We start from the raw sequence: 22234 nt of genomic DNA, 5'->3' as shown, positions 1-22234 counted from the left end.
CCAGTGGTTATAGACAGTTAATGAGAGGTGCAGTTGGATTTTTAAAAATCGATTTACAACCAGAATCATCTGTCTGTGTTAGTAGTCCTCCAATCCTCTGGCACCATTCCTGTGGCTAGGGAGGATTGGAAACTTGCACTCTGAACTGCTGCAGTTATTTCCCTTGCTTCTGTTAACAGCCTGGGATAAATTTCATCCGGGCCTGTTTATTTCAAAGGCAGGAAACTCGTTAATACTTCCTCTTTATCCCATCCAATTTTTTCAAACTCATCTTCCTTAATAATAATTCTGCATTATCTCCCTTTTTAAAAAATGCTTCACAGTTGCTGTGTCAGGGTTCTGAGCACTGACAAGCAATAGACAGTTTCACGTTGAGAGAATGGAATCTTTTCCGGCTGTGGTAAATCTCAGTTAATATTTAGTATCCTCAAAGCAATGTGTGCCAAGTCAGTTGGATTAGTAATAGAAACATAGAAAACCTACAGCACAATACAGGCCCTTTGGCCCACAAAGCTGTGCCGAACATGTCCCTACTCTAGAACTACCTAGGTTTTACCCATAGCCCTCTATTTTTCTAAGCTCCATGTAGTCATGCAGGAGTCTCTTAAAAGACCCTATCACTTCTGCCTCCATCGCCGCCACCGGCAGTCCATTCCACGCACTCACTACTCTTTGTGTTTAAAAAAAACTTATCCCTGCCATCTCCTCTGTACTTACTTCCAAGCACCTTAAACTATCTCCTCCACTTCAGCCCTGGGGAAAAGCCTCTGACTATCTACACGATCAATGCCTCTCATAATCTTGCACACGTTTCAGGTCACCTCTCACCCTCCATCACTCCAAGGAGAAAAGGCCGAGTTCACTCAACCTATTCTCGTAACGCATGTTCCCCAATCCAGGCAACATCCCTATAAATCTTCTTTGCACCCTTTCTATGGTTTCCACATCCTTCCTGTACTGAGGCAACCAGAAATGAGCACAGTACTCCAAGTGGAGTCTGACCAGACACAACATTACCTCTCGGCTCCTAAACTCAATCCCACGATTGATGAAGGCCAATGCACCGTATGCCTTCTTAACCACAGGGTCAATCTGCATAGCAGCTTTGAGTACCCTATGGACTCGGACCCCAAGATCCCTCTGATCCTCCACACTGCCAAGAGTCTTACCATTAATGCTATATTCTGCCATCATATTTGACCCACCAAAATGAACCACCTCACACTTATCTGGGTTGAACTCCATCTGCCACTTGCCAGCCCAGTTTTGCATCCTATCAATGTCCCTTTGTAACTTCTGACAGCCCTCCACACTATCCACAACACCCCCAACCTTGTGTCATCAACAGATTTACTAACTTATCCCTTCACTTCCTCATCCAGGTCATTTATAAAAATCTCAAAGAGTAGGGGTCCCAGAACAGATCCCTGAGGCACACCACTGGTCACCAGCCTTACATGCAGAATATGACCTGTCTACAACCACTCTTTGCCTTCTGCGGGCAAGCCAATTCTGGATCCACAAAGCAATGTCCCCTTGGATCCCATGCCTCCTTACTTTCTCAATAAGCCTTGCATGGGGTACCTTATCAAATGCCTTGCTGAAATCCATATACACTACTCTAACTGCTCTTCCTTCATCAATGTGTTTAGTCACATCCTCAAAAAAATAATTCAGGCTCGTAAGGCACAATCTGCCTTTGACAAAACCATGCTGACTAGTCCTAATCATATTATGCCTCTCCAAATGTTCATAAATCCTGCCTCTCAGGATCTTCTCCATCGGGAAGACTGTTTTCCTGGAGAAGCTATGCCTAGTGGTCCATCTCTTGTACCACTGCAAAGGAGAATGCGATGTAGTTAGCCCTTTTGGAATAGAGTAACTGTGATTTACAAGCAAAAGTTAATTAGTATATACTGCTCTATTTCCAGCTCCATTTAGAAATTAATAGCCACTGTAATTTTTGCAGCCTCCTACTGGTGAACTGTATTGTGCTTCACCATTTTCAGGTGGCTTCTCCTGTTCGATGAACCCTTTCTTATTCCCCTTCCATGTGAAGTCAGAGATGTGACTACTAAAGCATTCATGTCCAGGAGCGCTTGGGTATTGGAGTATCCTTAAAATTAACAAGACCTACCAGGCCCTGCAGGTTTTGTGAACTGCAAAGACATTTGGTGGCCTCAAACACTACTTGAACTAATGCTCTGTGAAATTCAATCAGTAAATTATCTAGAATTAATGATTTCCTTAAAGTATGTACCACTCAGGGACTTTGGTCATACTCTGTCAAATGCTGAATGCTCCATGAATCATTGAGGTCCAGTTTTGAAGTCAGCATTGAACACTATTTGCCAATGTGATCTACTTTATCCTAATGGCATAAGCAACCATCCCTTGTGCCCGATAAACAGGTTAGTAATAACTGGTACAGATACCAACATGTGGGTCACCCATCAAATTTGGTTTCCATTGATACTTGAACTTTGTGTAGCCATGTTTTGTGCCCATGAGCCATTTAGACATGCTGAAACATAAGGGTGATAAGTTCTTTCTCTTCATTAATTGGAGTTGAGAGCTTGATCAGGTGAAAGCTCCAGACTAGATTATGCAGGTAGCGGCTGATTACAATATTTAATATTAATGCACTTTAGTTCATTAGATTGTGTGATTCATAAGTTATTGTGTGTTTTATGTCCTACTGTGCTTTATACCCTGATTCAAAGAAAAGTTGTTTTGTTTCTATATACATAAAATGGTTATATACATTATATGCACATGTATTTTGCCAGCTGGTGGCGTAGTAGCATCAGCACTGGACTTCGTGGCAAGAGGTCCCGAGTTCAAATCCTGCTGGCTCCCTTGCACGCTCTCCATCCGTGCCTGGGTTGAGTGTCGAGCTAGCAACTCAAACTCGTAAAAAAAAAACCTGGAGAGGGATGGGCTGCGCCAGGTTTCACGATGCCCAAGACCCGCTGTACGATGAGCAATCACCAAAAAGATTGGCGCAAAAAGCTTGTCATGATGGCGCCACAATGACTCCAGCAGGAGTTACGGGTGTACGTACACACACACACACACACAGACATGTATATAGTTAAGTGGCATAGACTTGACTTGATACATAGGGACATTTAAGAGATTTTTAGACACACGGCTGAAAGAAAAATAGAGGATTATGGCTTATGTGGGAGGGAAGGGTTAGATTGGTTTGTGGAGTAGATTAAAAAGATCAGCACAAAATTGTAGGCTGAAAGGCCTGTACTGCTCTATAACCTGCTCACGATCTTCCATCAGTCATTTCAATGTGACAACCATTTTGTATGTAGCAACGTCCCATAAATAATAAATGAATGGTCATCGCTTTTAGTGATTCTGCTTCAAAGTGATGAAGCATGTTGGACAGTAAGTAGAGAGAAGCAGCCTGCTCTTTTTTGGTTAAGGTTTTTGCTTTCTGCTTTAGGCAGTAATACATTGGGAGGAACTATTTTAATATTTGTACTATCTGATCAATGGCACCTCTGACAGGCTTAGTTTTCATTTAATCAACCCCAGAGTTACAAACCTTGTAACTCACAATGTGAATTCAACCAGGTTTGCACAAAAAGCAAACATATAGTTAATTAAAATGAGCAGAGAAGCTTTGAAAAACATGGACCAGAATAATATTTGGCACATGTATGGAGTGTCAACAAAGCCAATGACTTAATCTCGCTGTAAACACATCATAAAGACTTTCAGCCTGTCCTTCTGAAGATTGCAGTCTGGAAACATTGCTGCGTATTAAATACCATCTGTATTTGATATCTTCCGTTCCAGTAAAAATGTTATTTCATATCATGTGGCACTATTTAGTTCAATTATATCAAAGGTGCTGGTGTAAGGATAAGCAATTTTGCATAATAGGTAATTTCTTTAATCTTCAGGGAAATCCAGTATTTGTCTTAGAACTCCAAGCAGGTATTCCTCAAATGCAGGATGCTGTAATGACTGGATCTTTCAAGAGTGAGAAAGAAACAAAACAGAAAATGTTGGAAATATTCAGCCAGTCAGGCAGTCTCTGTGGAACGAGCATCAGAAATGATATTTCAGGATGATGACCTGATGGAGGTAACTGTCAAGAGGGGACGCATACATGGAAAGCAGGAGGGATTTCATGGCTGGAGAAGTGAGAGTGCTGGCTAATCAAGGATGGTAATGGGACAGGTAAGAGAGCAATAGCTAGACAGCAGGTGACGGAAGTGGAGAAGCAGAATGGCTGTCTTAAAATACCAAAGATTAATATTCTTAATGCTGGAGTCTGAAACAAGAATACTAGGAATGATTATTTTGTGAAATTGTTAATTTTGGTGTTTAATCCAAAGTCAAATGATGAGATACTGGTCCTCAACTTTAATCATCAGCAGTGGCAAAGATCAAAGGAGGTCAGTGTGGGGCAGAGAAGCAAGATGATAGAGGACATCCTATTCCTCATTTTGTAATCTTCCTTTTTTAAAATTAAACATCCATAAAAATGGTCCTTACTGAATATTTTATCAATGCAGTGACAGAGGCTATGTCTTTGAATACAAATGCTGCTTTTGATTTAATGCATATGAGAATCATTGCATGGTACATGATCAATATGACCTGCAGAAATTCTAGCACACCTGAGCCTTGCACCTTGCATATGTAGCACCGAGAAGATGTTTTCATGCACATCTAAGAATACTTAAGTAATACAGACTGTGCTAATATAGTGCATGCCTTTTTCCCCAGAACTACTGCATTAGTAGTGGTTTGTCTTTCCAAATAGTCATGAACAGCTTAGGATAGAAATTGTATTGCTCATTGGTAGGAGTCCTCCAAGAGGACCACAACTTTCTCATGGTTTGCAATCTGGAGAGCTATGCTGACTGGAGTCAGGGACTTATGCTTTGGGTCACCCATGTTAAACAGATCAAAGGGTAGAGGCCAGACTAAAAATGGTTCACCGATCCTCCAGTTCTGGAGTTCAGCTCAGGGTGAACAACCTTGACTGGTTAAACAAAACAAAACTGTTATGGAAATAACAATCCTCATACATCTGTGTGTGACAGTATTCCTGAGTCTCCACCCAGGACTTGTATGACTGACAGTATTGAAAATCGAGATGAAGGAAACCTTGCTGGTACGATGCAGGAAACAAGGACAGACAGATGCAGGACCTTCTTTGTGGCCCTAAGAGCCAGCAGTGTAACGGGCAGTAAATAGGTAAGTTGGTAGGATGCTGTCCTATACAACATAGTTATCCTGCATCTACTTGTATCTCTGCAGCCTGGATACAGGATCCAGTCACAAATCTAGTGAAGATGTACAGGAGTGCCTTAGATACCCATCTCAGAATCCCTACTAGGATTTAATCTATCACTAATTAGCATCAGAGGTACCCATCTGCACAGATCTCAGAATTCCTATTTGGATTTAATCTATCACTAATTAACATCAGAGCTCCTGAAAGAGGCTTTTCACTAAGTGTCAACACTGTTGTTGTCTGATAAAGAGGCTGATATATAGGTGTTGCATGAGAGCTTGACTCCAATTTCTCTGATGCAAATCTCAGGAATGCCTGGTACTGACAGAAAGACACCCAGGCTAAAATGAAGAGGTGAAAGGAAGTGCCCACAGAATTGTACATCAGCAATGATTACCCCAGCAGCTGGGAGCAGTGCTATATAAACATTCCAAGATTATGTAAGATAATATTAAGCACTTTGTGAAACTTTGATTCTTACTGCTACTCTCAAGCACAATAAAGTATCATCCTAATGATACAATCATTTAGTCTAGCTTCCCTTTCCTTGTTTGTGGCCGTTCCTTTTCTCAGCCAGACATAAACACACACACAACTCAAAAAGGCTCTATAGGAGCGGCAAGAGTAAATCCCCGTGACATCCCCTACTTTCTTTACAACGCCTTTTGGTCCTACAAGCACTGTAGATCTGCCGAGCTCTTCAAATTTGGCTTTCAAGTTCATGCTTAAATTTAATGTCTCCAACATAAGTATCTACCCTTTCAGTTCCCAAATTATTAACTACAGAATTTGTTCTCTCAAACCTTCCAGCTTGCGTGCCTTCTTTGGGATACTCTTTAAAACCCATTCCTTTGTATCATCTGCCCAGATACATCTTTCCACGGCTGTCTTTCAAAACATCACTGATTGAGTGGCTGTTAAGCACCAGAAGGCACTCCAATATGTTGGAGGCATTATATAAATGTAATTGTTATTGTTGCTATGTCAACCCACCAAGTCAGAAAGTAAAGTGATAAAAGCTGAAAAATTTGGCTGTGTTGCTTGTTATATGGGATTTACTGATGCCAGTAAATTTGGCCCTAACATGGCATTTGATAAGTGTGCATACATTTGCAGCAACAGTAGGAAGGTGAGGATGAAGAGAAACGAGGCAGGGATCATGCACAGCAGAGAACCTTTTGATGCTGGCCATTCATAGATTATGGTGATCAGGCTAACCTTTGAACAATCATAATCCCAATTCTCCATTCCATTGAGTTTCCGTTTTAACATCACTCTGTTAGTGATCATTACAGCATCCATGGTGACAGAATAACAAAGTAACATCACCATTGAAATTCTGCACCCGATTTATACATCTAACCACCAATTCATTACCCGATGCATCGCCTTTGTGCTCACCTCTGTGTACTGTTTCCCATCCCAGTACTGCTACAGAATGTTCCATGGTAACTGCAGCACAGCGTTCAGTGTAGAAGTCTGCAGATGACCTTGGAGCAGCTCCAGAATGCTTGTTTTCAAACTCCACACTCTGAGTAAGAGTGATGTGGTTTGATCTGGATCAGCAAAAGACAAAAAAAGCAAGAGACTGGTGGGATGACAATTGCCAGAACACAAATGCTTTTCTCCTGATTGAGGAAACCAATATTATGATTCTTGGAACCACTGTCACATCATAGGGTGGTACCACTGCCTTCTGGAGGGCAGATTACTGGGGTGTTGTTAAGCTCTCCAAGCTCTTTGAATAGAGATCCACAGAGCCATTTACTTCTGTGGCAGCACATCAACTTTTGTTTGCAATTGAATAAAATGTGAGCTGATAAATCAGCTGTCGGGCACTGTTTAATATTTAGACTGATATGTGCTGCAATGGAACTGGTCGATTCTTTAATGCTAGGGAAGTTGAGCTTTGTGTAGAACCTGGATTGTTGCTGCATGACTATTTATTTATTTAAATATTGATTGAGATACATATGTCAATCTAATGCTCTGACTGCAGGCTGCTTGTGTCTGATAAATTACCAGGGAATGATCACATCTCCAGACTGACTCCTGTGGAATATTCACTGTCATTATCTGACTAGTGGCTGGAACTGGTAGATAGACTGACATAGCGCCTTCACTTCTCTTGCTGGGCAGGCAACAGGTTGTGTTTCTTGACTATTCAGAGGTAGATATCAAGGCAAGGAGAAGTGAGTAAATGTGAGAAAGACCCACTGATACCACTTATTGTTGGATGAAGGAAGAAGTAGGTCAGATGGGGGAACCACTATAAACAACTTTAATGGGTCTCAGCATTACCACCAGCCAAGAACTCTTTATATCCAGTAAAATTACTTCTAATAGTCTCACTTCCAGTTGGGAGAGGAGCAATAGTATGCTGCAGCTGCACTTGTTGCTGTGACATCATCTTATCTTAGAGAGAGGTAAGTGTGTTAAGTGAGTGTGGATACTGCATTTGAGTATATCTGAACAGCTGGCCTTGTTTGCAGACTGTAAGGCTGAGACCTGGTGGGAGAAGGGAAGACCAGCTCCCCGAGTGATGGGAATTTCAACAAGTTGGATGATAAGGGGTTTGTGAGAATTATTGTCTACTTGGTATTTGAAGATGCACTCACTGATCTTGACCTTCAATGTGGTCACTGATCCTTTTGCAGTATACATCAATAACCTCAGATTAAGCTCCACAATTTTTTCTTCCTACTCCCAAAGCACTCAGAGGGACACCTAGCTTCCTGTGGTTGGAAGAACTATTTCCTCTCCACATTATCAAAGGCCGTAGCTCCAATGCTTGAAAAGCTGCATGACTCCTCTCTCAGACGGCTACAAAGACTTCTGTTTTGACTGCAGCAATTTTTTTGACACTCCCCTTTAGTAGTGCAGGCTGGCTTTAATCAGTGTACATTAGCTTAAACTGATAATATTGAGTAGCACATGGCTGATGTGTTAGAACAATTAATAACCATTCTGGTGGCTGAAACCAGTTTACTTAAACAGAAGCAAGAATTTTGAGCATTGCTGCAGGGTGCTGCGCAGGAATAATCACTTATCGCCCTCCCAGCATATGCATCTTCTCCATTCAATGTGGTTCTCCGAATGAAATGTACCAGATCACCGAGAATATACATTATGATGTGATGATGGAGATACTCATCATGCCTCTGATGACAATGGTATCTTTAAATTGGCAACATTAATAACCAAAATACTTACTCTTTAAGTATTTTGTGTTTTCTGGTAGTTATCTCCTTTGTCAGCAAGGTCAAACATCCCTTTGTGTTTAGTAAAGTGAGTACCAGATCCTTTGGTATGCCAAATATTTCACAAGAGTAATGTAATTTCAGCCTACATTGTGAGTGGGCTACGATGTCAAGGTCATCAAAGATACCAGGTACTTATGTTTAGAGATAAAAAGGAGTTTTTGTAGATAATCAGTAACGACCCAGTAGCACTGATTCTGTTGTTTATTTCAGCTACTTGCAGGAACTCTTAACTTTGTACTTTGTTTTTTTGATAGTGCAAATTTGTTGCCATTATTTAGCAGGGAATTAAAATTTGTATTGATAATAAGTACAAAAAGGTGGCTTAATCCAGGTGTCAAAATAACATGGAAATCAAGTATTTTTAAATGTTATGAAGCTGAAATTTTAAAAATGCCAGGAACATTCAGAGGGTCTTTGATCTAAAACTTCTGATCTGTTTCTCTTTCCGCAGTACTGCCTGCATAATATCATAATAACTGTAAATTGCTGTGAATCTTAGGCAGCTCGTTTTAATTCTGAGGGTAGATTATTGACAAAACCATTTTATCAAGTTCAAACTTATTGTCATTCAATAGAACTCATGTATATTGCCAAACAAAACAACGTTCCTCTGGGCCAAGGTGCACAACATATATAACTCACATACAAAGCACACATTGTAATATTACAAGTACAGTGTATTAACAAATAATGTCCATACAAGTTAAAAAGTAAATTGAATAACGCTTCATGCATGATCAGACTTGGGTGGTGGCAGAGAGTTTCAGTAGTCTTATGGCTTGGGGAAGAAGCTGTTTCCCATCCTTGTCCTAATGCTACCATACCTCCTGCATGATGGGGTGGGATGTGACCAAAGAGATATGAGAGAAGCCTAATTTTGATAATATACTGTGCCTTACGTTACTTCAATTTGCCTTAATACTCTCCCTTAGGTCCCCACTATTCACAACACAGGGTTAATGACAGTCATGTGAAACATGGATATAACTACTCAGAAATTTTATGGCAAGTCCTTGTTGTGAAGGTCATCATTTTTACTGAGTAAATATAACCCATATTTTGTTCAAGTATTAATGCAAGTTCCGGCTATTCTTGACAAAATTAGCAGTTTGTGTAGGCTAATGTACCTGCATGGATCTATTACTTTTTTTGTTGCTGACAGGAATTTCTTTAAGCATTTTACCATATTCCTTCTTTTGTTATTTTCCCATTAATTTATCACATGTTTATCCTATATTAACCATTACCCGCCAGTGTATAAACTAAGAGGTACATTCCAGTTTTAATCTTAAAAGGATAAAACAGTTATTATGTACAGTTTCTAGAAGAAGAGCAATATAATTTATATGATGATATGTACAAAGCATTGGATTTATCTGCATTTTATTATTGGTATTGGTTGATTATTGTCACCTATACCACACAGATCCAAACATTTAATCACATAGTGCATAAATGCAACAGGACATAACTGCTGTTTAAAATTGATAAAAGATTGAAGGAATCAGCCAAACCTTCCAGTGTGTATCATAATTAAGCACCTTAAGCATGGAGAACATAGAAGGGCAAGTACAAGCATTGTGAATACAACATTTGATCTCTGCTGTGTCAAGTTTATTAATTTATGTGCAATTAATATGTGTTAAGTCCTGCAAAAGAAATCAGATCTGGGACGAGTTCTCCATATATATCAGTTTGTGTTTATGAATTTACTTTTAGCTTAACAAGCGGTTCACTTGGGGGACAGCTTAACACTGAACTCTGAGGGTGCAGTAATTCTGGAGATTGCTGTTTTATTTTTGAGGATTCTGTTTTATAATAATATAAGGATGCTTTAGTGGTGATGCACTGTAGAGGACTGTAGGATAGGTTTTCTTGCTTGAGGCAGAAAAAGAGGAGTTAAATGGTTCTGTCTTGAATGCCCTAAATCTAAACAGTATCCTGGCAACATTCTTATGTACTTGGACACCAAGACTATCAAAGCTAATGTTACAGATTTGTTGCAGGTAGAATTCCAGGAATAGGCTTGACCTTGGATTGGTTTAGTGGTCACCAGCATCTAAAATTTCAAAGCTCTGGATCATTCCAGGTGACAATGACTGATATCTGTCAGGTGTGATAGTTTGCAGCTCTGCGCTCAAGCTGTGGGCAACTCAATTCCTTCTCCTTTGGTGGAGAATATCTGGTAGTGTGTACCCTGGACTTGCCTTATTTCAGTGAATGATAGACTGTATATGATACTGAGTGTTCAATATTTGAATTAACAAATGTTTGCCTGTTGAAAATGCAATTTCTATATAACTACAGCACCAGGGTAGACTCAGCTGGGTCCCCATGCAAAGCCATTTTAGTGCTTGTTTACACACCAATTGAATTACTTAGCCATATATAAATGGATGAAGATACCACCTAGTGTTTTAATGAGGTATAACAAATATATGGTCTCAGAAACAATTCAAAGTCTTTGCTGTGTTTTATCTCAGAGTTGGATGTGTAGATGTTTGTGTGCCTGTGCCAGTGAATATGGTTTACAGATCTTAATTTCACTTTTACCTTGAGTGTCTGCAGGAGACTGATGGGTGAGAACAGAATCAGAGTAGGTTGTGAAGAAATTCCTAGGCAAGTATCCTTCAACACATGGAGAGTACCAGCAAAACTTACAGTAGAATTTGTAATTGGTCCCTTTTGTGAAAGATGTCTGCATAGGGAAGTCGTTTTCCACTTCTGAAACTTGTTCTTTTTACTTTGATAAATCAGATTTTCAGACACAAAATAAAAGCAGAAATAACACTCCAATATTACACAGTACCTTTCAGGATATCCCTTGCTATTTCACTGAAAATGAAATTATTTTAAGTATAGTCACTGTTGCAAAGTAGGAAGCATTGTTGTGCATTACAAGCCACCACAAATATTATCCCAGTGTGATAATGACCTCATCCTTTTTTTTTGCCTGAAATATTGATGGAATGATAAATATTGGCATCAGAGAAACCTCCCTGTCCTTCCCCTTAACAATACTATGGGGAGATTTACATCATCCTGAAACATCATAGAGACTGAACATGAAATGTCATTGTCAGCTTAAATCTACTGCTGCAAAGCTGTTATTGAACCTCCAATCTTCCAACTCAAAGGCAAGATGCTGAGATGTACAATTGACAAGTAGTATGTTTACCACACTAAGACCAATCTCCACCACCACTTTCAGTTAATTTTTGCATTTAAAATTAGATTTCAAAAATATATATAGCAGAAAAATGCATAAAACTTATGGTTAGAAACAGAACAATTCTGTATAAATAACAGAATTGTTTGTTCATATTTGATAAACATTTTAAATCAAGATAATCTCTTGTTGCTTATTTTCATTCATGAGATTAAATATGTAGAGTAATTATGTGGCTATTTCTGTTGTTTCTAAGAATTCAAGGAACTGTTTAAAATTATTTAATATCTTTATTTTAATTAGAGAATTACTATAATCTATGAATGGCAAAGTTTATAATTTACAAATACTATAACTGAATAATGTATAAATTGGGTAAAATTGTTATTTTTAAGATTCTATTGCTTTATAACTAAAACAAAAAGTTAAAGTGTTGAAAATATCATAATATTAGGCATTATCAATAATGTTGATAGGCCAATGGGTTAAAGCATCAATTCTGTTTCCCTCTCCATAGATACTGCCAACTCTGTAATTTTTTTTTGTTTTAGTTGGATTATTTTTCTATGAAACTGCGCAAAGTACTTCCCCACAATAATGGTTTTATTACATGAAAAGTGCACATGATTTTTAAAAAAACATCACTGAACTTGTGATATTAACTTGTGACATCTACTGATTGGTCTCGGCTGCCCTGAGTAACTTCCAACAGAGAGCGAGAGAGAAAGGCTTTGCTAACAATACATTAAGATAATTGATCTTACCTTCCTACTTTATATGAATTAATATAAGAATAGCTCCCACTCCCATCCTCTGCTCCAGAAATATTCTACCTGTATCCAATTTCCTGCCGAGGGTTTTTTTTTGGGGGGAGGGGATAGAGAAAGAGAGGAAGGAGTAGAGATCATCCTATCGTTATACATTCTACTGGGCATCTCCTCAGCACGGTACATTACACTGGGACTGCTTCCCTGATTATTGTATTGTATCGAGTGCACTCTATCACGCTCCATTGTTTCTGAGTCCACCTTCCTGGGGACCTCATTCACTGTGGCCCTTACAGATTGCTGGCATCCATACTTCGTTGAGTCTTGTTCTAACGCTATTGGGCTTTTATTGTTTTTGTACTCTGCCGAGTTCTGATCTGCAGCAAAGGATTCCTGTGCGCTTCCAGGGATGATCCGTCTCTTTACATCAGGTGACAGACCCTATTTCATCGCCTGGGCCGCTCTTCATACAAAGCTGCCCCGACCCGTGTCCGGGCCCCTTTGTCCCCCGCCCCCCAGACCGGGGGCCGCTCGCCATGTTCCGGTGCCCGGACTCCACCCGGAGCCGATTGATTGGTGCACACAGGAAGATGGTGGCCCACAGGGAAGCAGGAAGCGGCGGCGGCCTCGGGATAGGGGGAGAGATCCAAGGTTTCAGTCCTTATAATCTCTCAACCATTGTCTGCGATTGGCTCTCCCCTTGGGGGATCGGGCTGGTGTTACATGCCATGTCGCTTCGCTATCGCGCCCCGGGTGTCAGTATTCGCCCCGCCGGGTGTAACCGCAGCGGGAGCTGGGTGGAAACCTGGCCAGGAGAACGGGGCCTGTTGCCGGGTCCTCCCGCTGTCCCAGGCCCGGCGGAAGTCACGGGGAACTCCTAGAGCTGTCGCCGGATTATTCTCCTGTTTTTGTTGTTCTTTTTAAATTTTATTTTTTTAATTGCCTTGTGTTTGCAGATTGCCGGCGACAACCTGTCTCGTTTTCCAAGCAACACAGTCTCCAAGTGTGCGGCAAGTCCGGCGAACAGCGGCTGGTAAGGGAAATAAAACGTTGCTTGTCACTGTTTCCGCAGTGGAGGTTCGCAGATTGTAACGGCTCTGAGAGGAGGTTGATTTGCGGTCCTGCCGTGGAATGCCAATGGGTGTTGCAATTTGCAAGCGGAGTTCCTACTGAGAAACAAAACAATTTACTAGCCTCCGGGTGAGGGTGATATTAGATCGATCGTTCTGATTTTTCATTTAACTCTTGTGCGTTTATGCTTAGAAATAATTCCTTTATGAAGTAGGAGCAGGTTTCCGTGCAGAAGATCGTCTTGTGCAACAGTTGATCGGTTGTTGCCTATCATTTTTATTTTCTGTCACAGTAAGTGGCTTTTAATTTATTTGTGTGATGTGGGCACTACTGACAAGTCCATCTGGACTTCCTTGAGAGGGTTTGAACTGGCATCTTAATTAACTGCGGTCTGTATTCAGATTGAGTATATTGCCACATACATGGTGCAGTGACAGTCTGTGAAGCTTATAGAGCAAACAGTGAAGCTGCTAAATAGAGAACTTCGAGATTTTGACGGAGTGACTGCGGAGGGGAAGGCGATTCACTTCTTAAGTCAGGAGGATAGTTGGTAGTGGAACTGGAGGAGACTATATTCCCAAGTATTCATGTTCCTGCACAGTGAAGTGAGTTTGGGAGAAGTCTTGAGCAAGTTGTTGCTGTGTGCATTGTTGATGGTCTGCACGGTGGTTCAGGGTAATGAATGGAGTAGTGTTGCTCAAGTGGGCTGCTGTGCCTTAGTTAAACCGAGCTACTTCATCACTAATCTAGGCAACGGAGAGTAGGAAGGCTTTGTGGAGTTTGTTGGTGAGTTGTGCTTAGCAAAATAACTTTCTACACTATTTATGTACCCTGGCTAGTTAAGTTTCTTGTCAGTTATAATGCCTGGATTGCTGATGTTGCTTACATCAAAGCAAAACAATTGAGTTCTCTTTTACTGGAGTTGGTCATTGCACAGTACTTTGTGACACACATTTCTTGCTATTGTTTATTCATTGTCTAAATATTATAAGCTATTTTCCAAGACTGTATGGATCATCTTTGGAATTGAGCAATGTGTGCAGATGTTAGAGAGCTCTTGCAAAGATGCCCTGTGACTGAGAGGAGTTGGCTACAACACAGTCTATCTTATTTTTGTTGGCTGTGATCCAGCTGGTGGCAATTTTTTATATTTCCTTGTTCTCATTAACTGTTTTAGCAGGCCTTCTTGGTGCCACATGCTCTGCCAAGTGTTGTCACTGTCAACATGCCTCTGGAATTCAGCCCTTTGAATTTGGGCTTAATGAAGCTGGAGGCAAATGGTCTCAGCAGACCCTGAACAGCATTACTGAGTTAATAGTACTATCGATACCCTCCATCACCTTGTTGACATTGAAGATGAACTGAAAGGTATCTGTTCTATCTTTTGATGCAGGATATAACTTTGACCATTTTCCCATGTTTTTTTTTCTTGTGGTTAAACTTTACTTGAATAGCTTGTCTGTTTGTGGCTTGTTTTGTAGAATGCTTTCACTTCTACAAGTGGAATATTGCTGGACCACCTCTTGGTAAGAAGTGGAATAGATTGAGTTGATTCAAAAATCCTTTATGTCAATCTTACAGAGCACCAGCATTCATGAACTCTGAGACACTGTACCTACAATGTGATTTGGGGTTGAATTCCCACTAGCAAATTTAAGTAGTTTGTACATTTTCTCCCTGTGCCCGTGTGGGTTTCCCTGGGTGCTCTGGTTTCCTCCCACGTACCTAAGATGTGGATTCATTAGTTGTGGGCATGCTCTGTTGGCACTGTAAGCATGGCAACACTATTCAGCTGCTCTCAGCCCATCCTCAGACAGTGTTGGTTGTTGACACAAATGACCCATTTCACTGAATGTTTTGATGTCCATGTGAAACAGAAAGTTAATCTTATAATCTTATCTAACATCATTACTGTCTAATGATTATAGGAAACTATGAAAATGTAACTTTGTTCCTGACTGTAGTATTTAATTTCCAGTATGGTTGATACTGGCACGTAATAATAAATAGAATTACTGCTACCAGAATAGAAAAAAAAGAATAACTAAATTTGAGTTCTGGAAATGGATGTTATCTTTGTTAAATGTTTCTTCAGTGAAGTTTAGGATTCTTTAGAAATATGTTCTAATCTTGTCTGGAAAATGAGTTAGGGTGCAGATAATCTTAAACTTCAGTCTTTTGGTTCTCCTAATGGAGTGTTGAGGTGAGATCTTGATGGATCATAGAGTTGGTACTTTTGGCTCTGATCTTGTCTTTTTTGCATATTTACTGAACTTAGCCATAACTGTGGATTTGGATGTTTAAGAAGGCTCCTCCTTGTCCACCATTGCTCCAGGCTGAATGTTGCAGGCTTGCAGTGCTTTGATCAATCCATTGGTTGTGGGATTGCTCAGCTCTACCTTAGCTTCTGTTATTTGTATATTGTTCCAAGTCGTAGCAAACATAATATTTTAAATGGTGCCTGATGCTGCAACTGCTGCATGGTACACTACTACCTTCTGGATCACCTGTTTTTAGCTATGGATCCATTCTGAATATAACCTATTCAGCATGGTGGTGCTATCATACAATGTGATTAAGGATATCCCTCATGTGCTGGCTGTGTATTGTCTCCAAAATGGATCTATGGTGGGTGGATTGGCAATTAAGAAATTGCAACAGAGATGATTGCAATTAAGAAACAGCAGATTCTCCCTGCTGTTATTCAAAAAAAAAAGAAATTTTCATGTCTTAAGGTATGGATTGAACATGCTTGTGCATGCAAGAGTTTAGTTGTACGTGTGCACAGAACTTGCTATCAGTTTTACAGAGCAATGATGTTGCAGTACTGACATTTCCACAATTTCTCATATATTCATGCATGCTGTTCTTGCAAACTATGTCTGTTCATAATTGGGTTGTGCTCTATTGTTATGTATAGGGCATAGTTTTATTATGAGTGTATCCTACCAGAGTTCAATTGACTAATTTTATCTGGAAGACAGGTCAAGATGCAGGTACTATAAAGCTTTAGTCTTTTTGGTGATATCAAGTTTTTAATCATTTGGGTTTTTTAAAATTAAATTTACAACTTACATCCAAAGTGGCACATACATTGATATCATGATGTAATCCCTTTGATATTTTTGCCCTATCCCTTTCACCAAACTGCCAATGATAAATACTAAAGTTTTGGGGAATGCTTATTTTATTGATTGTGAATAAATTGGGCTTTCATTCAGAGAAGATGGGAAGTACTGATGTAAAAATACTGAGTGGAATTAAAGTAGCTTGGCAAGTGTATCATCTAATTGCCAGAACAAAGATTACCCTTTCCTCTTCCACTCCTTGCTGAGGTATATTTCCTCACTTAGATTGACTTAAATGGTCATTGTTTAAACAGATACAAATTTTATGCATTGATGTGCATTTCCCTGTGGCCTTGTCACAACATGTCATCAAGAAACTAATGTCTGCCATGGGGAGGGGATTAAAGGAGGCTCTATGCTTGCTTTTACGTAGCATTGAATTTCCACAGGTTCATTTGTAGAACTTTGAATTTTTATTTCTGATATGTGACTCTAAGAAGTTTTAATATTCAACAGTAAAGTTAGTCTGAAATTTTAATTATGATTTCCAGGAGTTTCCTTAATTAGTAACTGAAAAGCCTCTTGATAAGGGATTGAAAGATGCTGGTGATCAGGAGGACCTGAGTGTCCTGAAAGTTAACATAAAGTTCAGAAGCAATTAGGGTCAATAGCATATTGGCCTTAATAGTAAGAGGGTTCAATAAAAAAATACAGATGGTTTGTTTCAATTGTATAGATCTCTGCTGAGATAATATTTGGAATACTATGTCCAGATCTGATCTTGCCACTTAAGGTGAGATATACGTGGTGGAGGGAGCACAGCAAGGACTCAGAAGATTAATTTTTGAGGAGGTGAGTTTACTGTACAGGAGAAATTCAGTAGATGTACCTTTTCTCTCTTGCACTGAGAAGGGGATGTTCTCATGGAAATGTACAACATTCTCACAGGAATTAACAGGGTAAATGTAGAGTGGATGTTTCTCTTGGCTGTTTTAAGTCGATGACACAAGTCTCTAAGTAAAGGGTTAGCCATTTGGGCAATGAGGATATCCCCCTGTCATTCAATGGCATCACTATATTGTGTGAGTAACTGAACTGGATTAGCCTTGTACAGTGAGCGGCTGTGAGAGCAGGTCCGTTGGGTAGGAATCCTGTGGTGAGTAACTCCCAAAACCTGCCCACCATCTTAGGCTCAAGCCAGGGTTGTGATGGAATACTCTCTATTTTCCTGAAGGAGTACAGCTTCAGCAACACTCATACAGGGCATAGCAGCCCACTTGATGACAGCCCACCCATAACCATTCACTCACTGCACAGGAGCTGTCTTCCACAGATGCACTGCAGCAGCTTGCCAATATTCCTTTGACAGCACCTTCCAAGCCTAGATCTGCTCGAGCAATAAGTGATTGGTAATTAAATTTCAGTTTATTGTCATTCAACCATACACGTGTATATAGCTCAATGTTTCCTCTGGGGCCAAGTTGCAAGACACAGTACATATAATCACACACAGCACATATGGTTATGATCAAGCACATACAGTCACAACATAATATTAGCACAAGTCCCTGAGCAGCATGGCCTGAAGATTGACATAAAGTGTGAGGTGTATGTTTATGTAAGACAGCATAATGTTTCCAGCACTATTATAATAATATTAGTAGTATAATTATTTGAAACAGCAGCAAGAAAAGATGGGAAGGTGACTGGTGCAGGATTAGAGTGTGTCTGTGAGTTGGAGCATGGCAGGGAATTCAGGGATTTGAGTGTGTCTGTGAGTTAGGGGCGTAAGTCAGGGAATTCAGGGATTTGAGTATCTGTGAGTGGGGGGGATATGGCAGGGAATTCAGGGATTTGAGTGTGTCTGTGAGTCGGGGGGTATGGAAGGGAATTTGTGGATTTGAGTGTGTCTGTGAGTGGGGGGTATGGCAGGGCTTTTAAACAAGAAGTACATGTATACTGAGTGGTAGCAGGGTGTTAAGAAATCCATCTGGGGGAAGAAACTGGCTTAGCTTGTGTAGCTCATGTCCTTTAAATGAAATAAAACAAATGTAAATATTCTTTCACTCAGAATCTTGGAAGGCTTACCCAAGAGGGTTTTGGAGCACAGTTGATTAGTATATTCAGATTGGAGACTGATAGATTTTTAGATACCAAAGGAAATGAAACTAGTACAGGAAAGTGCCACTGAACTAAGAGATCTGCCATGATCTTACTGAATGCTGGAAGATTCATGAGGGCTGAATGACCTACTCTCCTATTTATAGTGTTCTGAAATGTCACTTTCTCTGGAGTATTCATTTTCCAGCTTTGACCACCTAGCAGCTGTTTTTGTTGTGATTAGGTCAACCCAGTTTATCCTTAAATGTGTCAATTCAGTTTTTTTTTGCATTCGGATAAAGAACCCTTAATTTTGTTAGCAACTGTATGTGTACTTTCAAATTGGATTCTCTTCAACAGTTATAGCTTTGAACTTTAATTTGAGTGTAGGTTGTTCTTCCACTACAACAGGGGTGTCAAACTCATTTTAGGTCACAGGCCGGATTGGGCAAAATGCAGCTTCATGCGGGCCGGATCAGTCGGGCGCGTGCGAACGCAGCTTTCATTGCCTCTGTTTTTTCAGCCTGTTCTCATGTGTCTCAGTCTCTGCTATAACTACAAAGTGTTTCACTTCACAAATTCCGTTTCTTATGAAGAAGACTGCTAAGCAAGCATTATTTTTATGATTGGTATTAACTTTCAATCATAGGCTTCATATCGCCAGGCCATTAATAATCAAAATAATAGATCTATCTAAAATGATCTCGCGGGCCGGATATAATTGTACGCCGGGCCGGATATGGCCCGCGGGCCTTGAGTTTGACACCTATGCACTACAATGAAGACTGATAAAACCAAATTGAATTTCAGATTTCAGAATCTGATGTGATTCACAAAAATTTTTATCTAGTTAAGTCATTAGTTTGACTATCTTGGATGATTTATGGTTTTAAAATCGAAAGGAATTTAATATGCAACAATGAGCATGTTTGTGTACCTCTTGACTTTAGAATAGATCAGTCTATTGAATGGCATCATTCTGAATATCCTTAAAGTTTATTGGTATTTCATTTTAATTGATGTTTCAATATTTCAGTACTTGAAATGTATGTACTAAGCATTGAGTGTAGAGAGCAATATTGCTCCATCATTCAAGTGGAGGAGTGGGAAACTATAAAAATTATAGATAGTTTAACTTTGTTGTAGTAAATGTAGTGTTATAGGAAAATGGCTAATAGCAAAGTTCAAAGTAAAAATAATCAGAGTACATACAGCTCTGAGATTCTTTTCTTGTCATACTCAACGAATCTACAGAGCAATAACTAAACAGGATAAATGAAAAATAAATAAATAAATAAATAAATAGCAAAAAATAACGAGTATGAAATAACATGATAAAGAGTCCTTAAGGTGAGAACACTGGTTGTGGGAACATTGGAAATAGAATGAGTGTTGTTATCCCCTTTTGTTCAAGAGCCTGATGGTGAAGGTGCAGTAACTATTCTTGAACCTGGTGGTGTGAGTCCTGAGCACCTGTACCTTCTACTAGATGGCAGCATCAGGAAAAGAGCATGCCCTGGGTGGTGAGGATCTTTGATGGATTCCAGACATCCCTGATAATGTTGAGATCAGGGCTCTGTGGAGACCATATCATCTGTTGCAGATCTCCTTGTTCTTTTCAGTAAAGATAGTTCTACATGACCTTGGGGATGTGCTTGGGTTCATTGTCCTGCTGCAGAATTAAGTTGGGACTGATCAGACATCAGTTTGTATATCTTATCTGCTGCACTCAGTTTCCAACCATTGCGCTTCAGGTCCACAACCTTGCCCGTTTCATTATACTTCTTAAGACAAGTTTGTTCAGCACATCTTGAAACTCCTGTTTGCTGTAAAATAGCTGATGCAGGATGATACCATGTGTCTTGTTGCTATGCTTATTTTTGCCATGGTAAGAATTGATGATTTGAAAGTTAAACTGTCACAGCTGCTAGACCCTCACCTTCTAGTTTAGTTATCCTTCACCCAATTCGATTCCTTCTTTGCTTGTTTCTATTTCAGTTCATCAGTTCAGTTCATTCAACTCTTTGTTATTGATCTGTTTGTTATCTTTGTTTAATCATACACTGGTCTATAGACCTACAAAGTAACACACACAAAATGCTGGTGGAACACAGCAGGCCAGGCAGCATCTATAGGAGAAGCACTGTCGACGTTTCGGGCCGAGATCCTTCGGCCTGACGAAGGAGCTCGGCCCGAAACGTCGACAGTGCTTCTCCTATAGATGCTGCCTGGCCTGCTGTGTTCCACCAGCATTTTGTGTGTGTTGCTTGAATTTCCAGCATCTGCAGATTTCCTTGTGTTTGACCTACAAAGTAATCAAGTTTTTATCTGGAAAGTGGTCTATTACTTAATATGTTACGTTCTTTAACGGAATACAAAAAAATTCTCCAACAATTTGTTATTTCGGAAAATAAATGTTTTGAAATCTAAAACTTGCTCTTTTCTAGTGACACTAGTACTGAAGAAAAATCTAAGGTGCCTAAGACTTTTGCAGAGTACTGTACTTATGGTTGATCAGATTGATTTCTAGAAAGCAGTCTGGGCATGTTTATTCTTCAGTTTGGAAGAATGAATGATAATTTTGTGGAAAAGTTCCAGATTTACACAGAGCTGTATAGTATAGATGTAGAGTTAAAATTAAAGAAAAAGCTTTTGAAAATCTGGAACAGAAAACAGGAAGTACTGAAAATGCTCAATGGGTGATGCAGCTTTAGAAAGTTGAAGATTCTTCATCAGAAAGGGAGAAAAACAAATCAGATTTAAGTTGCAGAGAAGTGTGGGGTGTGTGCGCGTGCAGAATTGATGTTTTACATACCTGGCTTCACCGCTGAGATAAGAAGAAACTTCTTGCCCAATAACTAGTGAGTCTTCGGACTTCATCCCAAGAGGGCTATGGAGATTCAAATTGTGAATGTATTTAAGCCAGAGATCAATTTACATATTACAGGAATCAAAGATCAGTGCAGGAAATGGTGCTGAGGTAAAAGATCAGCTGTGTTCACAGTGAAGTAGCAGGCATGAAAACTGAATGGTCTGCATCTGTTTCCATTTCTTATTTGCTCTGAGTATTTTTTTCATTCCACTTTTGGTTCATTTGTGGCTATTTTATATTTATAACTCTTGATTTTGGATTCCAAAATCAGCAGGTATCCCAGCAGATGCCCTTATGAGATCAAAGTAAGAAAATAATTTGCATTTTTGAAGTGCCTTGTAAAAAGTTATACCTTGGAGTATTAAATGTTGGCAAGAATATCAGGGAAATTTTAGTTGTATTTCTTCTGAAATTCAAATGTTGGTACGTCACCTCATGAAATGTGTGAAAACAGCACTGCTTATGGTTCAGTGTGTAATGATCAAACAAGTCACTACAGAATACAATGTTACTTCTGCGAAATGTAAATTGAACAGTAGGAATTTGAAATTTGGGAAAGTTAGCATAGAAATCTAGTGCAGAATGGGAAGAAGGTGCTTCTCTCAATATGTTGTAGTACAAAGATAAAAGTTTTGAACAATACTGATTGTTACAT

General features: G+C 39.7%; 1 protein-coding gene and 1 long non-coding RNA gene across 14 annotated transcripts in view; one reads left to right on the top strand and one right to left on the bottom strand.

Moving 5' to 3' along the window:
• LOC132378553 (uncharacterized) overlaps positions 1 to 12564 on the bottom strand; it is a 74644-nt gene extending 62080 nt beyond the window's left edge. The window contains exons 1-2 of the long non-coding RNA XR_009507105.1: positions 12466 to 12564; positions 6671 to 6825 (exon numbers count right to left, since the gene is read on the bottom strand). This is a non-coding gene — a long non-coding RNA (uncharacterized LOC132378553). The remainder of the gene's footprint in view (positions 1 to 6670; positions 6826 to 12465) is intronic.
• The window catches only part of atxn1a (ataxin 1a), a 309041-nt gene that overhangs the window by 126211 nt on the left and 160596 nt on the right, over positions 1 to 22234 (top strand). For 7 of the 13 annotated variants that reach the window (XM_059945541.1, XM_059945547.1, XM_059945537.1 and 4 more), the window contains one exon: positions 13425 to 13501. The gene's annotated coding sequence lies outside the window, so the exon portion shown is untranslated. Of the gene's footprint in view, positions 1 to 2292; positions 2412 to 12757; positions 12900 to 13016; positions 13120 to 13424; positions 13502 to 13551; positions 13669 to 22234 lie in introns of those variants that run through there. The other 6 variants (XM_059945548.1, XM_059945543.1, XM_059945549.1 and 3 more) reach the window with 4 other exon arrangements.

This window comes from Hypanus sabinus, chromosome 20 (genome assembly GCF_030144855.1).
Source record: "Hypanus sabinus isolate sHypSab1 chromosome 20, sHypSab1.hap1, whole genome shotgun sequence".
NCBI classification, from domain to species: Eukaryota; Metazoa; Chordata; class Chondrichthyes; order Myliobatiformes; family Dasyatidae; genus Hypanus; species Hypanus sabinus.
This window is presented reverse-complemented; position numbering and strand designations above follow the sequence as displayed.